The sequence below is a fragment of the Phaenicophaeus curvirostris genome, chromosome 1 (assembly GCF_032191515.1).
Source record: "Phaenicophaeus curvirostris isolate KB17595 chromosome 1, BPBGC_Pcur_1.0, whole genome shotgun sequence".
In the NCBI taxonomy this organism is placed as follows: domain Eukaryota; kingdom Metazoa; phylum Chordata; class Aves; order Cuculiformes; family Cuculidae; genus Phaenicophaeus; species Phaenicophaeus curvirostris.
The window spans coordinates 7,375,159-7,400,044 of record NC_091392.1 but is presented as its reverse complement, the minus strand read 5'-3'; the positions used below and the strand labels follow the sequence as shown (position 1 = coordinate 7,400,044).

Below are 24,886 nucleotides of genomic sequence, written 5' to 3'. Positions count from 1 at the left end.
GCACAAGTAAAATGTTACTCAACTGCAATATAAACACAGTTATTGCTAAACAGACCTGTTTAAAATTAATATTCCTTAGATCTGAATTTCTTTCAGGATTTTTTTTCCTTTCTTCTTTCTCTTCCTGTCCTCCAGACTATTTTTCCACTTCTGCTCATTAGGATCATTTTGATGCACCCATCCTCAGTTGTGCCAGTTTGGGGGTAAAGTGTTGCAAGGAGAGAAGGTGTCTCCATGCAGGCAGCTGCCCCGTGAAGCTCACACCCATGTCGGTGCCCATCCTCAATCGAAGCAGTATGCACAATGAGTTCTGCCCATGTGGTGCTAGTGGTGAGGAGGATGCTGGTGTTTAACTTGTGCTCTCCTTTGTATTCAGCTCTAGGGTGAAATGACTCATTTTTTCTAAGTTATTGTTGTCGTTGTTATTTACTGTTTCTTCCAGGGAGTGTATAAAAATCACATTTACAATTCTACACCATAATTTATGTGACTTTGTCCCTGGTCAGTTGGTAATACAGAAATCAGTTGTCCTCACTAGTATAGAGGAAGAAAAGAGTTGATTTTGTATCAAAGCCTGTGGCAGCTTCTCAATTCTGTCTGTCACAAGCAGCAAGACGTCTTCAGCCATCCAGAAGTCTAAGGATTTCATTTTGAGGAAATAAAAGGATGAGAGGGAAATGGGGTATTTCCTATGGATTGCCTTGTTTATTTGCTTGGGCTTTCTTGTTTTTCTGTAAGGGAAAATCAGCAGGAAAAAGAACTTCTATCGAAAGCTGTGAAAGGGGAAGACTTCCAGATTTCCCTCCAGATATTTCACACAGCCCTACATAAGGCATTTAGAAAGCTGCTGTTGAAATGATCTTTGAAGGGTTATGTTTTCCCTCCCTGACAGAAGCAGAAGGCCTGTTATGGGATCACCACTCCACAGTCCTAGGTACTTTCTGAATTGTATCCAAATTAATTATCTGAAGCTTTGAAATTTGCCATCCCTCTCCTTGGTGTGGGGAGTGAGCCTTGTGACCTCCTCATTCCCATGGCCGTGATGCCATGGAAAGCCACCAGGACAGAGACCAGCCATATTCTGATCTCCAGAACTTTTCCTGTGGAGTTGAAGAGCGAAGTGGTGGCTGCTACATGCTGGCCTAGTTGCTCTAAATCATCAAAGCCCAGAGCACACTTCACACACATCCACTGTATCATCCTTGAAATTAAAAATCTAGTGACATGACTTGAAAAACTTTCATATTTCTTGGTAGGCTTCAACAAAGAGGTCTGAATTCAGAGTTCATGGGATTTCTTTCTTCACCTTGGAAGCAGAAGTGGAAAGCTGCAGGTTTCTGTGGTGTATATTGGCACAATCCTTTATTGAAGGTTTGCACCATTTCAAAACCTGAATCTGTATGTTCTTACTAGAAGTTTTATTTATTTTGGCCATGTGCAGGTGGAAGTACCAAGCCCAGCGCTGGTGACTGCAGGATCAGTGATACTATAAGGGCTCTGGGAACAGGCATGCAGAGACAACCTATGTGATCACCACTGGAAAAAAAACATCATTCACCACCAATTATCACACTTGAGGTCTCAAGAGAGGCTACAATTACTCCCTGCTCCAAGTCTAGAGCAAATCAGCATTTTCCCAGTAATTGCAGTGTAGTAACCATTGTAGATGTTGACTTTTTAATAGCAAACACTGCTTTAGCATTAGATTTACAGTCATGTTAGTTAGCTTTAGTGAATTGGGAATCAATTACCTTGCTGTACAACATGACCAAAGATTATAGGGTAGCCCATGTAATAATTTATACTGCCATCTAGGAGTTTAACTATAACTTCATGGTTTCATACAGAAAGATGCTCTGTTTGCTCAGAAATAATTCTAACAATAATAATAACCATAAAAAGAGAAGAAGAGGAAAACAGTGATTACAAAATAAGAGAAGACCTGTAGACAAATAGGGCACTGGGAGGTGTCGGGAGACTTGCCATTCTCAATTATTCTTCAGAATTACAATAACAGTAGCATTTTGTTGATTAATGTGTTTTACCAGTTCAATTCACTTGGGTTGGCAAGTAAGGCTAAGCTGCTCTAACCTAGCAGAAGAGTTGTCCCAGCCCAGTCACTTGTCTCATGTCATCAATGACATAAAACTCATGGACTTATTGATGTCAGCACTGCTGGTTTCTAGGAACAGCTTTATAGGCTGGATTTTTCTCATTCTTTGCCCACCTCTCTGCCTCCCAGGATCTGCTCCCATGCTTGACTCTTTTCTCCCACTTCAGATGGGAAAAACTTGTGCTTATTCCTCCAGGCCCCTCTGCACAAAGCAAACATTTCTTCTTTTAGCTCCTTTGAAACAAGACCACCCAGGTCAGCTTTTCAGCCTGAGTTTCCAAGCAAATTATGGAGAAAGAGCATTAATTAATTTTCTTTTCCTCCTGCAAAGGAGTTGCTACTGTGACCCTTTAACTATTGGCTTTGTCTGTTTTCCTCTCATTTATTTCCCATTTATTTCAGTCCTCACTCTACATGAAGCTGGCAGCTGAGCTCTTGGAACCCTCCAAGCACAGTGGTCCCTCAGGAAACAAGGACCAGTGTAACTACATGAAAACTGGTTACTGGCACTATAAAATGGAAAAGGCAGGGGCTTCCATACATAAGTCGTCATCACTAGACAGTAAAAAGTTTAAATTAATATATCAAACTACTCCCTTGACTCTAACTAGCAAAGCATGCTCCATTTTTGAGATCGCTAAGGTTCAAAAATATTAAAGCTGCCTTAAAATAATGGAATTAATAAAATGCATAGATTTGGGCTGTCTTCTCCTTCATATTCTGGAATCATCCCAGAAGAGCAGGTTGTCAGAAAAATGTCATGTATCATGAGATTTGGCAGCCTTGCACTCTCAGATTGTAAGGTCACTGTCACTGCAGAAAAGCAGCCTCTGGAGGACGAGAGGGAGAAGCATCTACCTGCAAGCCAGGGGATGGGAAAATTAACATTGCTTTAAACTAGGAACCTTAGCTGCAGTTGGGAAACAGCATCACTGCCCTTCTGAGATGATCTGAACCCACTGGGGCTGTGCAACACTCACTCATCCAACCCATGGTGTACGGAGAACAGCACAGCCCTGCCAGCCCCGCCAGCCCCGGTGTAGTGGGACATTGGTCAAAATGTATTCCCCAGCCATAGTGGAGGCTCCCATACCATTTGCAGAGAAGGCATAGAGGATCCTTTTATTGCTAGTTTCCCTCATTACAGACTGAATGTTGAAAGGATAATGTATGAATGCAGTCAACTCCTCACAAATGTTTGTTCCTTTTCGGAAGGTGCAGTTTAGTTGCACCATGAAGCTAAGCAGTGATGTTGCAAATATCGGGGATCACAGAGAATTTGGGGTTTATTTCCTCTCCTTCTCCCATGTAGCCTCCCATGACAACTGCCACGGAAATCCTTGTTTTGCTTGAAAATACACATTTGACCAACCATGACTGCATTTAAGCCTATTCAATTGCTTTAATAACAACCCTCCCAACACACTTAATCTGAAATTGTTTTCAATGTACTTAAAATCTTATAAACAAAGATTGTGGTCACCATTGCAGTGTTCCTGCAAATCCAAAAGCCAAACATTAGTCAGTTTGTTGTATAGCTTGATCACCATGTATCCTATCTGACTGGTGGCATATGCTGCTGTAGCTATCTGAATATAACTTCTCCTCCTTTTTTAAATAAAGCAAGCCCAAGGAGCTGCAAAATGTAAGAGTTAACCTATGCGTTATGTCCAAAGTCTATATTAACCTGTCAGAGCTTAAAGAGTTAGTTACACTTCACAGTCCTCCCAGGAGAGAGCGAAGTGTATTAGGACCAAACTCACATTATTGGTAAAAATAGAGGGACAGTGTGAGGCAAAATGTCACTGAGAAGTGGGTGGAAGAGAACAGACCCTAGCATAAACCCATCCTTCTCCATCCTAGAGACAGGCAAGTAGTCTTCTGTAGTCCAAAGTCTGCAATTACGCTACAGAACTGCAGTCGAACACCAAATAGTGGTAGTTGATGGGGTTGATCGGTCTTCAGAGACAAAATATCTCCTGTTCCTCACATTCAGGACTCAACGTATTCAAGGGGAAAAGGTGTTACAATGCTAAGTCTCACATCTTGCCTGCAAACCCTAGCTCTGCGGTACTGTTAGAACTATACCCAAAGTGGGGATTACACATTTAACGCTGACTTTTTAGGAATCAGCAAGCTGCCTGGAGGCAGGCACCTCCATCCTTTCCTGCAAAGGGAGTGTTTTTGAAACAACAGTGAGTAGGCAAGCCCCTCACCCTCTTCATACAGGGGCTCTGTGCTTTGAGACCTCCCTCAGGATGTAAGAATTTGAGCTTCTCACCTCTGTTTTGTGAGGGAAGTATCAATGCCACTTATCCAACTGACTCACATGTGTACACAAGGCCTGTTATAGCCATCAGGTGAAAGACATAAAGAGTCCTCAAAGAAGGCATTGTTACCTAATACTCCCCTGCTGCAAGTAGCCGCCAGCAAGGACTGCTACGTCCCATCGATGGGCCACTCTCAGGTTCTTCTGCCTTTTCTGGGGCTTGTTGCTAGCAGCTTGTGGTCCGCGTGGCCCTGTGCAACCGCAGCTAGACCTGACAGTGCCGCTGCTCAGAGAAATCCATGCAGACCACAGGGTGCCAAGAAACCAGGCCACCACCGCATACGGAGGGGAAATGAGCAACCTTTATGGAGTGAATTAATCAAGCACTTCAATCTTCTTAGCTGAGGGTTAATAGTCTCGTGGTGACCGCCCTGGATAGGGTATAAGGAGAGCTGGGTTTTATTCCTGGTGTGCTTCAGTAATGAAAAGGAAATCATGTTCAGACGAGAGATAGAAGCCTATGCTCCCAGAGACATCAGATTCACAGCAATTAGACTCGAGTTAAACAATAAATCAAGTAACACTGAGCCTTTGGCTCTAGCAGAGCACCATTATGACTACTGCTAAGTTTATTTAGAAGATGCTGAGCCCGTTTTAAATGTGTTCACACTAAATGTAATTTGTGTGTTTGTTATTAAAGCAATTGACTTGGCCTAACTGCAAACATTATTGGTCAGATAAATATTTTCTGGCAAATAAGATCTGTTCATTGCACTTTTATGACATAAGGGTTTACTTGCTCCAAGATTTATTTTCTGTTTGCTTCCTCTCTTTGCAAGGGTTGCCTCATAAAGATTAAAAGAGCTAAAGTGAACCAAAGTGTAAAGTAGAAATTGCAGATTAAACTGTCAGAAATGGAGCAGCCTCTGTTAATCACTGATTCATTAGCTGGAGGAAGAACAGGGGTCTTGAGTTAGCACAAAGGCTTTGGTGTGACAAGGTTTATAATTCATTCCCAGATGTCTCTCTCCCCAGTTTGGTACGGGATCTTACCCAGGTAAATTGATCTCTCTATGACTCCATTTTCCCATCTGTTCAACTTAGGTAACGATCTTGCTTCATAGAGACAGTGAAAAGTTTCAATAACAAGAAAAGGTTACTTTAGAAATCACACCAGCATCTGAAATAAGGATGCCCCCTACTAATAACTAAAGACCTTTGGCTAGAACAGCTATTTCCTACTACAGCCAGGAGGTTTCTCTGTTTTAGTTTTGTAGGCAAGCAACAGAGGAGAGAAAAACATTTCAGGAAATAGACAAGTATGACTGAAAAGTGACAGAAATTGGGAAGCAAGTTAACAGCACCTTTTTTCAGCTGTTAAAATTGTCATTTGGCTGTGTTACTTTAGTATCCCGTGAGCCTTTTTTCATTGTTGCAGTGATATAATGAAAGCATTGCCTAACTGGCTTTTTATTTTTTAAAATTTACTTAGCAAAAGCTGTTAATAATTATTTTGATGTCATTTTGGAACGTTCTCTGGATTTTCTGTAAAATGTGGCACCCTTTGAAGCAGAAAGCTTTCCCAAGCAGTGTAAGTTTTGCAATCCTCAGTAGAAGGCAGTGTAAAACTACAAAAAAATTCTTCATATCTGACATCATGCAAAGTACAAAGTCTGCTTCAGTACAAAAAGCCAAACAAATGAGAACCAGTTTGTTTTATTCTTCTATAGAAAAGAAAGTACCTCATTATGTAGCTCCATGCAAGAGGTACATGTAGGTTTTCTTAACAGGAGGCAGGTTTCTGGGTTCAGCCTCTCAGTTGACTCACTGATGTCCATCACAATTACCTGTGCTGCCTTTTGTCATTCAAGAAGGCTTTTGGATGGCTTTCACCAGTGCCAGTCAATTGCAACGTCTGAGGACAGGGTGGGGAGAGTAATCTCACCTTTCTTCATTCTTGTTCTCAGGTTCTTGCTCTTCACTCCTTTTCTCTTTACTCAGATGCTTTGATGATGCTGGTCCACTTGCCTTTGTAGGAATGAGATTTCCTCCTCTTAGCTGCATTTTATTTTTGTCCTTACTGTGGTCTGCAAGCATCAATCTAAGTCTCCCCCAGCCAAATAGTGCCCTTCACCAACTGCATGACTGTTTTCTGGTTTTCTTTCATGTCTTCATCATCTGCCTCCTCCACCAGCCCCCACTTCTCCTCTCCTCTGGGGCAAGACCTTCCCATCTCCCACTACCACCTGGCTCATTTTATGGATGGAAGAGTCCTCCACCACACCTACTCCTTCCTTCACTGTTCTGCTTTCTAGCAATTTCACATAGAAATGGCAAAATACTGGAAACAGAAAAAGGTTCTTGAGGTTGAGCTTTGCTCAGCTTTGAAGAAAAGGGCTTCAGGTTCCCACCCGTCCTGTCTGTCCATGTGAGGGCAGAAGAGATTGGTGAGGACCTGACCTCCAGCAGAGAGGGGAATCCTCTCCTATTCCTTCTGCAAGGACAGGGATGGCTCCCAGAACTTTCCATCAGGAAAATTTCCTTCTGTCTCCTCCTTGCTCCCAGTCCCCTTCAGTCAAAAAAAAGTTGGGACTGTAAAAATGGCTCCTTTCCCCTTCAAGGCATCATCTTGAGTGCCATCACACAGCATGTACAGGACAACCAGGCAATCAGGCCCAGTCAGCACGGGTTTAGAAAAGGAGGCTGAGGCCTTATTGCTCTCTACAATTACATGAAAGGATGTTTTAGTGAGGTGGGTGTTTGTCTCTTCTCCCCAGTAACGAGATAGGATGAGAGGAAATGGCCTCAAGTTGCAGCAGGGGAGGTTTAGATTGGGTATTAGGAAAAAACTTCTTTGGGGAAAGCATTGGAACAGGCTGCCCAGGGAAATGGTTGAGTTACCATCGCTGGTGGCATTTGAAAGATATGTAGATGTGATGCTTAGGGACATGGTTTAGTAGTGGACTTCGCAGCATTTGGTTTACAGTTGGACTCAATTATGTTAAAGGTCCTTTCCAACCTAAGTGATTCTATGATTCTAAGGCACAATTCACCCAGGAGGTCTGGTGGCACACCCGGCTCATCTTTATTCCCTTATGCACACTTAGCTGTTCATTTTGTTTGGCCTCTTGGGTGCTGGAATTACGCAGAGCTAACTGGGACACAGGAGACTGACGCGTGACTCCTGTCCCTCTCTGTGCCAGCCCAAGGCTGGAGCTGGAGGCAGCAGGCAGGATTTGCCAGTCCATTGGTCATAGCATCAACCTGCTGGAGTTGGCTTGTCCCCACCACCCATTTCAGCTGTCACGTGAAGACCAAGCTTCATTTGCCTGCATAATGGTCCTGCCAGCATGCACTTTCTTCACCTAATGAAGGGAGGATTTATTCCACCATCTCTGTGGGAATGTCAAAGTCTGCTTAGTTCTCTCTTCAGCTCTCAGAGATCCCTTAAGTAGAGTCTGTGTGAAAATTAATCAGACATCCTAAAGGCTTATTTTGTCCAAAGCTCAAGGCCTACTTTTCCCCCTCCTTTTACGCCCCAGTTACTTAAGGGATTGTGCTGGAAATTAATGAAAGCATGGCATGGGAAGTAACACCCATGGTCCACCTCCAAAGTGAAGTGTTTCTGTGCAAGACTCAAACAGAAACATTTCATGGTTCACTTAGCAAAATTGGAGATCTTCCTATGCACCATGACAGGTGGTATTTCATGTGCTCTATCTCCTAAATTGTTTCCAAGTCTGAATCCACTTAACAGAGTCAGGTACTGCTCCTTAGTAAATGCATTTTACATTTCTGAATGAGCTCCCTGTGGTTCCCAAAGTTCTTTGCATGAATTATCTCGAGGATGCAGTTCATCCTAACCTGCTATAGAGGGAAAATGAGATGATGGGGACAGGTTTGGTAGTGGTATACACAATCTTTCATCTTTATCTCCATGCTCGCCATGGTCCATGGAGTGGCTAAGAGCAGTCTGGAGATCTGAGTGATCAGTTGGGTCATATCAGTCCCCTTTCTACTTCCCAGCATCGAGATATATTTGTTGCATGGAAGATTCAGAGTGTCCCAGCTGAAAAGAGATGCAGACACTTGCTTCTTCTCCATCCAACCTACATTAGAGCTCATGAACAGACAAGATAGATAGTGCTATACCATGAATTCCAGAAGAATCACATTAATTAACCCATTGGCTAACCTGACAATTCATTTTCTAGGGCTGGTTGACCCTTGTCATAGTTAGAATAAGTCAGCTGCATTGATTTACAGTGAGATTCATGTGCCTAACAGATTATATCATCTCTGAAAATGTATTTTAGTTCCCAAGTTACTAAGGTTCATGCTGTTTCTTAAACTGGGGGGCTTTTTAGTCTTTTACTGCCACTCAAATATTATGAGTTAAGAGTTGTGCAATGAATGGAAGTTAGAAACTTAAACATGTCCCACAGGGAGGTAAGCAGTTAGATACCTTTAGCATATCCTAAATATTCTTTGAAGGCTTTTCTCTCATCTTCCATGGGTCTCAGATGTACTATATGGGGGAAATGACATTGACTTCTGTAAAGCACTGCATGACTTACGGCTGCAAACCGTTGTGTAAGTATGAATATTACTTCATGACATGACAACTCCTCCAACACGTTAGTGCTAATTAATGCAGATCTGGGACAGACAATTCATTAAGCTTTTCTGAAAATACTAGAAATGTTCATGTAACAGCTCACACATTTTGATGGCACTCAGAGTCCTATCACCATGTTCCCTGTAAAGTATTTGGATACTTCAATCTTTGCTAACGAGTGTGGAAATGAATTGTCAACAGCAGTTCTCCAGCACAAGGCCACCATGTTTCTTCCTGGCTTTGTTATCAGGAACAAATAAAAAAGAAACAGTGTGTTGCTATTTTGGCGCAAGGGCATCTGGTTGCTGGAGGCTTCCCTCTGCATATGTCAAAATCAAATATTTGGGTTAGTGTTCTCTTTTTGGGACTTGCCATGATATGAATCCGCTTAGAAGAGATGTCTCTATCACCTACTTCTAATCATTGCGATGACAGCAGCTTTGCTGCCTCTAGACTAAATGTTTGCTACTAGTCCATATTGTTGGGGTATTGACAACTCCAGAGACCTTGTGAAATTACTCCTGCTGTTGAGTTTTTACTAGGAAATTTAGAGAGGAATGTGCATGAGGGGAACAGTGGGTTTATTTTTCCTGAAAGGATGCTGTTGAGGAAATCTGAATTGCTGCATGCATGTCTGGGAGAGGAAGAAGGGAATAGTAAACTGGGTGGCACAAGGCATAGCCTCTTCATTGCAATGCAGCCATCCTTCTGCAAGCTTTAATGAAGTTGGTGGGGGTCTCTGCAGCTCTTTCACTGAGCCAGCAGCAAGTCCTGTATGCATTACAATACTCCATTAGGCTTTGGTGTCTTCCCTGGACTGGTGGTCCAAGTCTCGGTGACCTCATATCTACCAGCATCTAAACAGCCATCCAAAGCGGTTCCGGGTATGGGTGACACATCAGGCAACACTCCCTGTAGTGTATACACCTATCCTATCCCATGGACTGGTGCCACCCCCCCCCAAAAAAAAACATTTATTAGCTTGATTTCCCATACATCAGAGAGCTCTGAGTGCCATTTTGAACTCATGTGTGCTTGCCCATCTGTGAAATGAGGCTGGCAGCTCTCCTCGACATCATGGGAGTGCTGCAGGGCTCGGTTAACTGTGGCTGCAGAGCTTTGCAAGTGATGCTATGTAACTGCAGACAACAGTTACTCTTCATCCAAAAGGCTTTTAACACCCTCTGCTGTGCCAGCTTACTGATTGACCTGAAATGGGCAAGGCTGAAAGGAAGGATAAGGGTCCCAAAAGAATGCTTTTCCCTTTGGAGGCTTTGCCACGGACAGCGTTCCTCATTTTTCCACTCTGGATGTGTTTTCTTAGTGTTAATGTCTGCAGCCACTCTGAGAGCTTCTGTTTCTCTATTTATAGACCCCAAATTAAAGATCTGGCAAATGTTAGTCTATACCCTCCACAGACCCTCTCTTCCACCCCACTGCAGGTGTAGCTCAGGCTACCACCCTGTTACCCGGGAATCACCCCACGTCTGGCCAGGGTGTTCCAAGGAAGAAGGTGCGCAATGAACCAGTGAGAAGATCTGGAGCAAATTCCTTGTCTAGTTCTGTAGTAAAACAACTCTTTCTGGTTCAGCTTTTATCATCAACTCTTGGCAGGGACAATGCTCCACTGCCTTTTCTTGTTATGAGAAACAATCCCCATTTCTAAATTCTCTGTTATCTCCAGATACCTGGAGGATGTTATCTTCACTCATACTAGAAGTTTGTTTTTATTACAAATGTTGCATCTTGAATTAGAAGATTAAGGAAATGTAGCAGGACTATCTTTCACCATTGCAGAAGATGTTAATCCTCCGCACCAAACCATATTGCACTTTCTTTTAGCAGAGTGCTATGCTTGTGGTCCTGGATGGGTAGAAAAGGTCATGTCCTTACAAAGGATCTGAGGAGGATGCGGTTGTGTTTTCAAGTGTGATGACTCAGCCTCTCTTTCTGCATGGTGGGGCTTGAAGGTCACAGAGGTGTTGAAACATTGCACCTGGGAAACCAAAGAGCTCCCCATCAATTTATACTCTGGACAGTTTCCATGGTATGACACCTGTTAGTCAATCAGTCTGTGACTCAGGTGCTTCCCTGTGACATAAACCAACTGATGCCCCAAAGATCCTGGAGGACACCATTAGGATCACCCAGTGGTGGGATGCTCTTTGGGGTATGTTCTAGAAGGCAACTCCACCATAACATGGGGCATAAGAAAGGATGCTTTCTTGCTGTCTCCAGACTAGTCCAAAACCCATGCCTGTTTATCCAAGCTTTGTGCTAAGGGAAGAGACTGAATTGTTGTGAGGAGCCTGTAATTTCAAGCTAAGGCCAACAAAACTCCCCACACCTGCACTGAAAGCTGAAAATTGCAGTTCTGGGCAGAATAAGACTTGCTTTCCAGTATTTGCTGCTATGAATGAAATTTCTTTCCAGTTAGAGGTTTCCAGTCTCTGTTGCTGCTTCTTTAACCCACCAGATGAGCTCTTTTATCACCAGCTGAATAATGCTGCACCACACCCTGGCTCTGCTCTAGGTTTGGAGGCAGATCCTGTCAAGAGTGGATGAGTTACCTTGAAGGGCAGCATGTGCCATACAGTGATGGGTGGGGAAATTGCCTTGGGGTTTTATTATTCAAAGGATCTTCCTACCTCAAGGGCAAAGTCCATTGCCTTGGCATATTCCCACAGAGGAATAAGCACAAGCAGACATCTGCATAGTGAATGCACCTTTGAAACAGCTTCCCCTTCCATTTTAGTAAAAGACAGCCTGGGAAGGTGATTTTTCACTGCTGGTCTTGAGTAGAGTTCAGGAGCAGGGCTGAATTGCAGCTGGGGTTTTGGGTTTGCATGCTCTCCTTCGCATGAAGGTGGCAGAACCTGCTTGAGATATGTTGTGACTTCCATTGAAGGAAAATAGCACAGCAGAATTTAGGAGGCAACTTGAAGTTTTACCCATCTCTGAAACTATGAGTTTAAAATTCCAGGAGGTTTTGAAGTTTGTGTTTCTGTTCCTTGGGGGTACTTCAGCAGCTGGAAAACAGACATAGGTTAAATGCAGCTTGAAAACCCCAACGGGTTATATCTTTACCTTTGCAATGCAGCCGTGGTTCCCCTGCTTTTCCTGGAACAGAAATGGTACCTATTCAGCCTCTTGTCTCTGTGTCCTGACCTTGAGATTGTCTCCAGGACAGACTTGGGCCACCTCAGCCTCTTGCTCTTAACCTTCAGCAGCCAGGGACCAGAACTGCCTTTATATTTATCCCATTAATCAAAACCAGCCCCCTGGGTGGAGAGAACTGGATGGGTGAACCTGCCTGTGGCTGCATGCGCAGCTCCGTTTTTATAATCTTTTTGCCTTTAAACATAGGAGAAGGAACTATGCTCATGCTCTAATATTTACCTGTTGTACCCAAAAGCACTTTGCAGGCTGCCAGCCCCCAGGCCCAACGTAGAGTAGAGGACATCAAGGCTCATGGCATCTCCATGCTGGCATGGTCTTGGCTTTCAGACTGACAGCAGACCAAAACCAGAAACATCCCCCATTAAAATCACCCCGTTCACCCCCCACACACTAGGAGTGTGACTTTGTTGTCTTCCTACAGGGCAAAGAGGAAATTTCCTATTTCCCATGTAAGCCCCATCTCCATCCTCGTCATGAGCAGACTCGTGGTGGCACAAATGCTGAGTGAGAACAAATGAAGAAAGGGCTCATCACCACACCTCCCCTCCCAAAGCAGACCTCTGCCTACCCAGTCTGTGCCAAAGCACGGCACAAGAGCAACATCACGGTTTTGCCTAGTGGGAATAAACCCAGGCACAAAAAAGAAAATGCTGATGAGAAGGTAAAGCAATGGCAGCAAGTCAAAGACTTGGTGCGGGTGCTTTGTGCTGTGCTTGTTTAAACAAATAAATCAGCACTTTTTGGAGGCTCACACACATTGTCCTTCTTGACTGATTTAATTATTTAATAACAATACCCTTGCACCAGGACTAGTGCAGTCTGTAAGGATGCTTTATTCTCAGGTAGCTTCCTCTGCTGCCAGGTGCACATTTACACCGCTGCAAGCTGCACCCTTCTCCTAGCGGTGGGAAGGAAGGAAAATAAGGGGTGCCTGCCAGCACTGGGACTGCAGATGCTTTGCATGCCCAGGTCCATGGGTGCCTAGGGTCCTCTTAGAATCATAGAATCTTAGAATCACCAGGTTGGAAAAGACGCACCGGATCATCAAGTCCAACAATTCCTATCAAATACTAAACCATGCCCCTCAGCACCTCGTCCACCTGTCCCTTAAACACCTCCAGGGAAGGTGACTCTTCCTCCCTGCTGGGGCTGCCTGAGCACTTGGAGCATCCCTACTGCTCTCATCCCTCTCCGTTATCATCTCAAGGTGTGCACGTGTGAGTCGAGGGGGGATGAACGCCTCCATCCCTGCAGCTTTCCCCCCTCCATCCTTCCATCCCTGCCTACAACTACCTGAAAGGTGGTTGTAGCGAGGTGGGTGTTGGTCTCTTCCTAGTGATAGGTGATAGGATGAGAGGAAATGGTTTCAAGTTGCGATGGGGGAGTTTCAGATTAGGTATTAGGAAAAAATGCTTCCCTGAAAGGGTTCTTCGGCACTGGCAGAGGCTGCCCGGGGAGGTGGTTGAGTCACCGTCCCTGGAGGTGTTTGAAAGACCGGTAGATGAGGTGCTCGGGGATGAGGGTTTAGTAGTGGCCGGGTACAGTTGGACTCGATGATCTCCAAGGTCTTTTCCAACCAAGAGATTCAATGATCTATCCCTGCATCATCCTCCCAGAGGCGAGAGGGAGCCCAGATGTTGTCAGGCCCGAGCCGGGTTCATCTGTTTCATATGACCCAGCGCCAACTGCTGCTCACTGCCCTCCTCCTCTTCCTCCTCCTTCCTCCCCCTCCTCCTCCTCCTCCTCCTCCTCCTCCTCCTCCCTCTCCCTCCCGGCTCCAGCCTCGCAGCGCGGCGGCCGCGCAGGAGCCGGGCGGCGGGGGCCGGCGGGAGGGGGAAAGGGAAGAAGAAGAAGAAGACGAAGCGGGGTGGGGAGGAAAGGAGGGTTACAGCATCCCGGCACGGAGCATGGGGCCGCCCTAGGAGCGCCTGGGGAGCCCGGCAGGAGCGGAGGGAAGGGCCGCGCATCCCCCTGCGGAGCCGCGGGATGGACGCGGGGCGGTAGAGCCGCGGCCTCCCGGCGCTGGTCCAGCGGGGATGCGCTCGCCCCGGGCTCGGAGCTGAGGAGCCGCCGAGGGAGCGGGAGAAGGTAACGGGGTCTTTGTCTGCCGAGGGGAGGGAGGAGGGCCGGGGCTCCCCTGCCCGCGGGGAGAGCCCAGCCGCAGCGTGCGGGGCTGCTCCACGCCCCCCTCCCTCCCTTTATTTTAGGGAGAAATGGGGGCAGCATCTGCTTTCTCTGCCCTTCCCAAAAACAAAACCCTCCCCAAAAGCCTGATTTTAACGGAGACAACCTCAGCGGCTCCATTTGTTTGGGTTTTTTTTTTTTGGTTGGTTGTTTTTTTATTTGGTTTTTTGTGGGTTTGTTTTTTGGGTTTTTTTCCGCACTAGAGGGAAGGAGAGGGTGTGGGGGAGAGATGCTGGGGCTGTGATTTCTTCCCCCTCAACCCCAGCAATCTGGATGCCGATCCCCACTAAGATGGACTGCTTGCTCCTTCCCTTTCCAAATGGCTGCAGCAAGTTTAACGCTCAGCCGGGGGCTTCTCAAAAGGGCAAAGACCCTCCTCTGCTTTCCCCTTCCCCTGTGCACCTTTTCCTATATCAGGGGTAGAAAAGTTGCTACAGATCCAGGGCTAGAACAGACAAATAAATAGCTCCATTTCCAAACTGCCTGGCTGGGTGTATTTGCACGCCTTGCAGACATGCTCTGTGTAAGGAGGGTTTCTTGGCCGTATTGTTAGCCTGCTGGCTGTTGGGGAGGGCATGAGAAAAGTTGTTTCAAGCCTCTATATACAATTTCCAGGAGAAGCAATTGTTTCTAATAATAGCCCTGGCAGTGGTTTAGCAATACAACGCGCACAGATGCGGGAGTGAGCTAGCAAATCTCCTCTCCCAGGCAAGCCAGGTCACAGGGAAAGCTAAATTCCCAGCTTGTTGGATTGGATTTGGGATTTTAAAACGTTGTCCTGAACAAAAACCTCGGCATCGCTCGCCCTTTCTCCTGGGAAGGGGGTGTGGTGCCTGTGCCTGCGCGCTGCACTTTATGGGCACAACTGAACTGGGCTTTCCCATGCCTCAGGTATGAAGAGAGACTGAATCCAAACTCTGCCTACTACCAGCTCAGCTCCCTCTAGATTGCCTCCCTGGGTCTGATGAGCATCCCCCTGACCTTGCATGGAAAGGGCTGTGACCAGTGTGGGTGTCTGTGCTCTTTTCCCTGCTGAGAATTGCCTGCCAGGCACCAGAGAGCTCTCGATGGAGCCAAAACTATCACACTGATCCCCTTTCTCCTTGCGGTGATGGCAGAGGGCCCAGCAGGAGGGCTGCTGCCTTCATTGAACCCACAATGACAGCCCTGGCTGGGCAACAGTGCACCAGCTCAGCTCAGTGGCTCAGAGCTGCTTGTCCTGACCTTCCTGGTGCCAGTTATTGATAGCTTGTTCTTTTCCAAATATGTATATTTTCAAGGTGGTTTTAAGTACTGGTGTCAGGTGGGTTCATGCCATGTGCCACAGGAGGGAGAGCTGCTCGTGGGGCAGTTTTCACAGCCCTGCTGGGCTGCTGAACAAGGAGAACTGTAGCAGAAGGCACGGGGAGGTAAGGAGACATTGCTTCTTGTAACGAGAGGGGATATTTTGAAGGATGTTCAGCTCAGCACCATCTCATGCTGCTGTTAAGCTCAGCTGTGTCTCTCTGAGGACTAAACAGGCTAAAGGAGTTGGCATTGGACATCGTTTGCATTGCAAGTGGCCCTATCCAAATCAGTTCCTGCAGTGGGGGTAGGTGTGCCAGGGGGGCAGAGCATGTGGATTTATGCACACGTAAAATGAACATTTCATTCTTAGGTGAATTTTTGTTTTAAAGACCCAGGCTAGAAATAGGGGATCTCAGCCACATCACAGCCTGTTGTGTCAAGCTACCTGTTTCTTCAGACAGATAATTTCTGGTGGCCCCATTGCCATGCATCTGAACTGTTTATTGTGTTACAAAAGCAAGTTGATATTTGGTGATACCTGTGGTCACAGTGTTGAGTCACTCGGGGCCGTACAGCGATGCAGTGTCAACTTGGTGCAGAGAGCATGTTCTGTAGAGATCATGTCAAATTGTTTAGCCAAGCCAAGAGCTTTGGTTAGTTCATTGGGTTTTGTTAGTATGGACACAGGACTGGGAAAGACCTTCCAAGTCAAGGAGGCCTGCCCCACCCTTCACAGGTAATTACAGTCATACATATCCCCTTTGTTGCTACATTTACTTGCTGTATGAATAACAGCAAAAGCTTTGAATGCAGCTTAACAGACAGCAAAGGCAAAGTAAACCTGTATGGTATGGATGAGGGAGAAAAAGTTGTATTAGGGATAACTTGAAAGGGAGAGAGGAGTGACTGAAGTCTCAGGTCCCAGGATGGCAGGACTGTGAAGGAGAAGGAAGGGCCGTGCATTGCAAAAGAGGTGAGACACACAAGGAAGGTATAAGAGGAGTGTGTTGATCCAACACTAACCAAATCTTGGGTCAGGGCTTAGTGTTTTTCCCTGAAGATGCAGTAAGGCATGATGTGACCCACTTCTTGTGAGCTAAGGAGCAGGCTGGATTGCTGGGATGAGCAAAGGCTGATGTCAGGCATGGGGCCACACTCATGCTCAGCTGTCGGTGACCTTGGGTGACTCATTCAAAACACTCTTAAGTCTGAGGTGGTCAGATTTCTTGTGCCCCGGACCTGCACCCCAAATCTCCATCTACCTGGGAGCCATCCCGCAAATGCCTCATCTCTTATAGAGCTGGGAGCAGACTGTGCTGCTGGGGGAAGGTGTAAGGGTAGGTGACGATGGCTTCCTGGGCTCCCCATGCTTCGTGACAGCATGGAGTGTGTTTGGGTGTGCAGCTAGATCCCAAGGTCACTCAGCAATGTCAGTGTCCAGTCATCCTTGCTGGTTTGCTCCTTCCTTCCAGTGGCTGGAGATGCTGACTGCCCTGCGGCCCCAGTGCAAGCCAAGCGTGGCAGCCCAGCAGGCAGCAAGGTCTGACAAGGTTAAGCTGCAACTGAATTACACAATCACAGAATCACAAAATTACCTGAGTTGGAAGGGACCCACGATGACCATCGAGTCCAACTCCTAAATTGCTTGCTAGTTTCTTCCAGCTCCAAATCCCAGTTTGTCCTGGCTTCTCCCAGGCCTGACAGTTCACTAAAGCCACAGTGGATTTCCCAGCATGGCCTTGGGAACCACTCCAGCTGACAACATCCACTGATATTTCTCCTATCAGATTTTAACAACTTAATCCCCAGCACTCCTGGAAATCACAATTTGTGCCGTTTCCTGTGAAACCACAAAAAAAGATCTGGGGCTGTACAATGCATTGGAGCCCCTGTCATCTGCTCTGGAGTTGAATCCCATCAAGGACCAAAAATTACTTTGATTTTCTCTCTGATCTGACACTGAGAAGATGCCCCAACCATATGTTTGATCAGCTCCGAGCTTCCCGGAGCACTTTCATGTTGATGAATTGTAAACACGTAGGATTTGATCCTGCCTCTCTCTGCTCCAAGTCCCCTTTGCACTCCACCTCCTTGCAGGTTGATGGGAGCATTGAGGTTTATTCCTTGTCTATGTCTGGCTCCAGAAGGCTGTCTGCCAAAATAAGTAGAAAAAGAGTCCGGTGTCCCTTCATGTCCCAGGATGTTCCTGCTTTGTGGTTGTGTTTTACTTCTCCATAGCACCATGCTTGTGCCCTGGGTGCATCTCCACAGGGTGGGGTGGGACTTGCTCAGCCTTAGAAGACAAAGTAAACCAGAGGAGCAGGGACCATCTCATTTCCAGTGCATTCGACAACGTTCTTGCTTACAACCCCCTCTGGCTCCTTTCCTAGCACATATACTATCCTTCTGCTCTTGTCCTGAGCTGCTGTGTGAGGTTTTCACACAATGTTAAACAGTTGCTGCATCCTGCTCTCAAGAAAAGATCACTAGTGGGTAGCAAAATGCCTTTTTCACCTTCTGTCTTCTCTGGGGGGACATGGTGTGACGTGATGTGCTAATCTTTGGAAAAAAGTCCTTGAGGGCAGAAAAAAGGAAGGCAAAGGCAAGTTGACCCTTTTTTTTACTTAAATCCACTGTAAAAGCATCCACTGAAAATCTCCTAGAAAGCCACAAACCAAAAAGAGCTTGATATTCCCATTTTGGCTACAGAAATCCTTTCTCCATACACTTCCACGTGTAGCACATAACATTTTGACAATAGCTGTTGGGCTTGCCAGCCCACAAGGCTCAAGGCTCTGTGTTTAGATTATATTTTTTTTTTCTCCTTCTTAGAAGTTCCCAGATCTCCCAACCAAAATAAATCCACCCTTGTTTGGGTTTCCTGACCGCGTGGGACTGAACGTGGCTGCAGCTGTACCACACATGCTGCAAACAGTGTTGGCGTCCAGTCCATCCAGGCTGAAATATTTCACACTGGAAAGTGCTTTGCAGATAGCGGAGCAGCAACAGGCTGACCCTGCTACCTGCACACTGGGTTTATGCAGGAAAAGCCAGGGGTGGAAAGCTGCTGCATCAAGTGAGCAGCTTGGAAAGTCAGCACAAAATCTGAAGCTGAAACTCAGTCCATGTCCTAGAGAAAGGAGCATGGATTGAGCTCTTTCCACCTTTAAAAATCAGTTTTGTCCTTGGTCTGTGTGGGTGGTATATATCTCCTGGCTATCCTCAGCTAGGGCTTTGTGAAGATACCCCTCATCTCAACACATGGCTACCATGTGTGTACTTGTGTCCCACCAGACATTCTCATTTCCCATTGAAATGCAGTGCTCAATGGGACATGGATGGTTTAGGGGACTTGTAATCAGACACAGTGCTTGCTTTGTGCACACGCGCACCCCCCAGCATTGGAAGCACACTAGAAAATAAATGTGGAAGGTAACTTCTGCTGCCTTCTACAATTCTGAAGTGGAAAGATGGAAAAAAAATGGAAAAACCCCACTGTCTGAAGTGGTCTGCTTTGCAACCCTGTTGGGGGCAGCAATACAGTCACTGAGGTTGTCACCTGGATTGTGCTGCAAGAGGTGGCAGGAAGGGTTTGGAGGGCAGGGGGAGACTTGTGCCTTGCCGAGACAGGGAGGCTTGGAGGAAAGCACTGAGTCTGCTTTGATTTGCACTGTGGAAGATGCTTTCTGAAATGCTCCAGGAATATCGATGGCAACTCTCAGGGGAATCCACAAATCTAAAGGTGCTGAGCTGTGTCCTCACTTTCTTAGTCCCTCTCATCGGCACAGCTGATTGCATACATGGCAGAAGACTGCTCCAAAATAGGTATTGAATTGGGAGCTTAGGGCTCAGGGGTATTGGATCCAGATGCTGAGTTTGCAGACACTGCATCAGGCTTTCTCCTCCTTGCTTATCATCCTTAACTCCTCAGCATTGATTCTGCATGGTATTAAAGAGCTACTGTCTCTTCCAGCAGGGAACATCTTTCCCATCTCTTAAAAGGCAGAGACGTCTGGTACAAAGTCAGGCTGAAGTCAAGGTGTTTATTCCAGGTTCATCCCATGTAGAGATTACAGAATGTCCATCATTATTATGTTGCAAGATGTCCTAATGGAGAGAGAACCTAATCTTTCTGTGCTGACAGGCAATACAAATACAGGCAATGCAAATTCCTGGCATTACTCAGAAAATGAATGGGAATATGAGAGCTCAGGCTGTGTGTCCTGGAGGCAGTTTTCCTTGCTGGAACACGGAATGGGGCTAGTCTTAGCCCGAGTCTTCACCAGACAGGTGCTCAGCATCAGGAGCTGTGAGGGCAAGAGAAGGTAGGTAGGACCCCTTTGTGCTCCACACCCATCTCGGTGTGCGATCAGAGGCCGTGGGAGATGTCCCAGCCCTGTAGTCCCAGCTCTGCCCTGCTCAGCACAGGGTGTGCTCTGGAACAAAGCAGGAACAGAAACGGTCAAGCCAGAGTTTTGCAACCAGGACCTGTTTCGGAAAACACTTGCATCGCTGAGGATGAGTCAGCTACTTGTCATTTGAATGTGCTCTGCATCTGGCTCTGTCCTTCCTGTGAAACCCTCTTGGGGGATGATGTCCACACAGCACCAACCCCATCAAGCTGCTGCAGCTCAGGCAGAACCGCTGGCAGCTGCCCAGCCTGGGCACCAGCCACAACCCTGGCTCTCAACATCAAATGTATGTCAAACTTGCTGATTAGCAGTGGCTGGAAACAACCTGGTGACATATTTCTCCACTGGAAGCATATCAGTCCTTAGAGTGTTATTCAAACCAAAAAGAGGAGGGGGGGAGGGAACAAAACACTTCTGTGTACAGATTAACATTTTCCTTTTTTTTTCACATCTGAAATGACTTTTGTAAGTGTGTTTTCTATTATGCGCTATATATAAAACTGCTCAGTGCTATCTATTGACCTAGGCTGTTAGAGAATATCTGAGTGATGCACTACCCAGTGCCTTGGCTCCATTGATCACTGCTCACACCTCTGAATGCTTAGTGATACAGTAGGTACAAAACACTCAATGAGCACTAAAAGGACACTCTGAGCCTTAAATCTTAATTTATCCTTTAAAAATATTTCACACATTACTACTGCTTCCACTGCCTTGGGTCACTTTGGTCATCTTCCTATGAACCTACATTGATTTTTTTTCTCCAGCAAATCACACTAGTTTCAGTAGCAAATAAATCATGCCGTTCTCCTCTATAACTAAACCAAACCTCCTGAAAATGTTTTCCCAGAAGACTTGGATGCTCTCATGTAATTACCACCCTGTCTGCATGCACAAATGAGTGATATCTGGAACAGTTTGATGAAAATATGCCATATTGAAGTGTGAAACTGTACAAAAAAATTACATTTCTATGTACTTTTACACAGAATTAAAAGTCAGGCGTAGGAGAGATTAACAGACATGCTAACATCTTAGTGAAGAATAATAATAATAATTTATTGCTATGTACTTTAGTGCCACATAGCCGTTATCATGATGATGAGTCATGGTGCTTCTGCAGTACGTAGTGGAGAGTGAACACGAAGGTGATCAGGAGTCCCCACAGACAAAAAGGCTGTAGATCAATCACTGGTAAAGGGTTGCCCTGGCAGATAATTTCAGTCCTTTTCTTTAGACCATGCTATGTTCTTTGTGCATAGTGAACAGAGTAAATACAGAGGAATTCCAGATGAAGCTAGACCCTCCCAAGGCATATGGTTTTCTTGAAGCACAGCTATGCTCAAAAGTTAATGAAGCACCTGTCCTAGGACCAGGCTGCTTGTCCTTGTGCAAAGACACAAGAGATCCTTTATCTTCTTTCCCTCTAAGCACCCCATTTTAGTTCTGCCATTGATATTTATTTCTTTGGGCTGCATTAGGGACTATCAACCCAAATGAGGGATCACGGCCCTTGTATATAATGTGCAAGCATGGGATGAAACTATAGAACTTGCCTTAAAGCGATCATTATCTAGAAAATAAGTTCTCCCTGGAGAGGGAAGAAAATCTCACAAAACAAAGATGTTCACAAAGCTTGCCTGAGCTGAATTAGCTCAAGGGAAGTTTACATAAAGGGCAAGTTATCTTGGGTTTTAACTGGGAAGCCTGCAGCAAGGAAGAATGTCTACCTATCATCTTTACTAACATAGCAGTGAGCGGACTTATTTTTTGCTATGTTTTTTGGTGACAGCAGCGCTTTTTCAGCCTTTAGCATTACTTTGGCGTACAGAGGAACATTCCCAAGGTCTGTTAGATGGGATGAGGCCACAGGCTGCCCTAGCCACACACCTTCCACTTCCTGTAGGATGCGACCTTCTGGTTGCAATGGTTTTATATGGGTCAAGAGGTTTCACTGTGCCAGAGATACTCCTTAATGCTCAGTGCAAACAGCTCAGTGTCTGTTCTGTGCAGCATCACAAACAGCTGACCAGCACTGTGGCTCTCCTCTCTCACCAGGACTTGTGGTTGTCTCTAGGCAGGAGCTTATCTGCCAGGTCTACAAAGCTAAGCAGAAAAACCAAGCACAAAAGGATGGAAATCTCATCCTCTGACTCAATTAAAACTAATCTAGATGAAAGCGCTGACCACAGGGAAGAGCCCCAAGTTGGCAAGAAGAGGAGCAGCTGGACCACCAAGTTTGCGCAATTATTTATTTGTTATTTGTTCCCTGCGCAGCCCTTACCCATCACTGCAGCCAGCACACTGCATGTGCAGGAAGGCTGTAGGAGCAACACAGGCTTCCCAGGTCAAAGAGGAGGAGGCAGCTGCAGGATCCCAGTCTGAAGCAAGGTCTTAAGAGATCTGGCATGTTCTTGACCTAAAAACATTGGGCCAAAGCAGATGTCCATGATGAGCCACCTGTACAACTGACTGGCTGAGTCAAGGTTTATCCAGGCACACTTTTCCTGAGTACAGAAGGGGTTGCAGATCTGTAAGGTTTAAAACATCTGTGGCCAGTGAATCCCCTAGACTAAAAATAATAAATAATACTGAAAACTGTGCCACCTCCCTATGGTCAGCCTCAGCTTCACTACTCAGAGGATGCTCTGACCAGCTGTTTTAAAGCTCCTACACTCTCCACTCCTCCCTTATTAATAGTGAGGATAATGCCTGGATAAATTTCTAGGCTGGCAACTGGTTTTTTTTTTTCCTAGCCAGGAAAGGGAACAGAAGGAATTGCAAGAGCAAAAGAGTCAAATGTAGTGAAAAGTATGCATCAGGATTGCCTTGTCCTCCTGCATCAACATCAGAAGACGAGGAGGACATGAGATGTTCTGCTTTCCTTTGTAAAGATTTAGATCTGTATTATTTTTAAGAAAGAAAACAATACGTGACACAAATCAGCACAGCCTCCATTCTAGTGAGGAAGCTGGTCTGTCCAGGAAAAGACTTTCTTATCTCAGGATATAACTGAAATCAAGCCTCCGAGGCTGGCTGCTCTCAGAGCAGTGATTTAGGCGTCTGCTGGGTAGTACCCTGGTTGGTTTAAAATGTGGCATTGGAATTAGATTTAATTCTAACTACACGGCTCAAGCACCAAGCATTTTAAGGTTAAGACGTGGCATTCCCAGCTTTAAAGTTCGCTTGAGAGTTATTGCTTGATGTTGTAAATGGACTTAAGGACCGTAGGAGACGGTTTTTCATTTCAGCCCTGATACAGTAAGCCACTTAAACACTTGCTTATGTCACGCTGAAATAAAAGGGATTTATGGACACAGCTATGTGCTTTGCTGAATCAGAGCATTTTTGCTGAGCGCTGTTTAGAGGAAGCATGAGAAATAACCTGTGCAGATGTCCTCGGGTGATGCAGGAGCCTGAGCGAGGCTGGAATGCACAGCGTGGAGGAAGCAAGGAGCCCCTGGGCAGGCCAGGAACTCTCAAGACAAAACAGGGAAGTCACCAGGTCACTCAGCCTTTAGCTTGCCTTGATTTTTATCCCATCACTCCCCCTTGGCACCCACACAATGGATGTGTAGTGCCTTTCACAGCATGCTTCCACAGGAGTGACACTGCAGCTGAGACTTCCACCTCCTTTCTCGAGGATGACTCTTGCTTTCTAATTACTGAAGCTGTTGGGGTTTTCCCTGTCCTTCTGGCAAAAGAGCATTTGCAGAAATGAATGCAACACTTGATATGACCCCTCCTAAACTCACCCCTTGTGCAGATCCCCAGTGTGATGGGTAACATCAGGCTCCTCCAAGGGAAGGCAGCGTTCCCTTCCTGCAGGATGGGAGAGGTTTTTAAAAGCTGCATCTGTAACCATGGTTTCAGCAATTTCATCTCCGTTCTCTAGTCCATGGGTAAGGACATTGATTCTTCAAGGGGTGTGATAAAGAGGCATGGTGGGAAAGCCAAAAGCTGTGCAAGCGATATGTTCCTCTGATCCTACTAAATCTGAGGGAGATGCTGTGTCATTGTTGGTGTATATTTTCTGGCCATTCAGTCTGCCTATAGACTGTGCATGTATTTCACAGGGCCCCAGAGCACTTCCATAACATGAAACCCAATGCTGCATTAGAAGCTGGAGTCTGTTTATGCATCAGCCATCAGCTACTTTTTTTCGCATCGCCAGTATGCACTTCTAAAACGTCTTTCCTGAACCCATCTTTTCAGCTCCTAAGCTCCATTTACAAGCAAGTTCCATTCCTAAAGAGGATTCTTCTATTTCTTTGAATATGCCACATCATCTATCTCCTGCGGAAGTATTAGCAAACCTTGCCTGCTCCCCAGCTCCCCAGCCAGTGCTGCTCCCCTTCCCACCACACACAGAGCCAGCTGTGGCCGTGTCCCCTCTCCCCAGGTGCCCCTGCAAGCACTGGTCATGCAACTTAGCTCTTTGCGCACTATCTCACAGCAATCCCAATCCCAGTCACTATCAGTTTTATTTATTAAGTGCTGATGCAGACCAGTGACTGGGTAGGACACTCTGAGAACTCATGGCATAAAAAACAAAGATAAACCATTGCTTCGGGATCTTGAAGTGTGAGTGTAGGACAGATGGATGCAGGCAAGCAAAGAGACAGTGCTGGTCAGTGCGACAGGCAGCTGTTTGCACAACCGGCCCCGATTCAGCACAGCAAAGTGCTGCCACATGCACAAAATAAACTGTGCAAGACACCAAAAACATGTGGCTTTTCCTCCCTCTCTCTCTCCTTACAGGCTTAGAAGTTGCCAAGATGTGAAGGCAGTAAGAAGTGGTCAAGTGGGAGCAGGATGTTTAA

The 24,886-nt window shown here is 46.0% G+C and overlaps 1 protein-coding gene across 9 annotated transcripts in view; it reads left to right on the top strand.

Moving 5' to 3' along the window:
* Positions 1–24,886, top strand: part of FRMD4A (FERM domain containing 4A) — a 387,789-nt gene that overhangs the window by 216,580 nt on the left and 146,323 nt on the right. The window contains exon 1 of one of the 9 annotated variants that reach the window (XM_069873533.1): positions 14,077–14,268. The exons of the other annotated variants lie outside the window; for them this stretch is intronic. The gene's annotated coding sequence lies outside the window, so the exon portion shown is untranslated. Of the gene's footprint in view, positions 1–14,076; positions 14,269–24,886 lie in introns of those variants that run through there. 9 annotated transcript variants of the gene reach the window in all.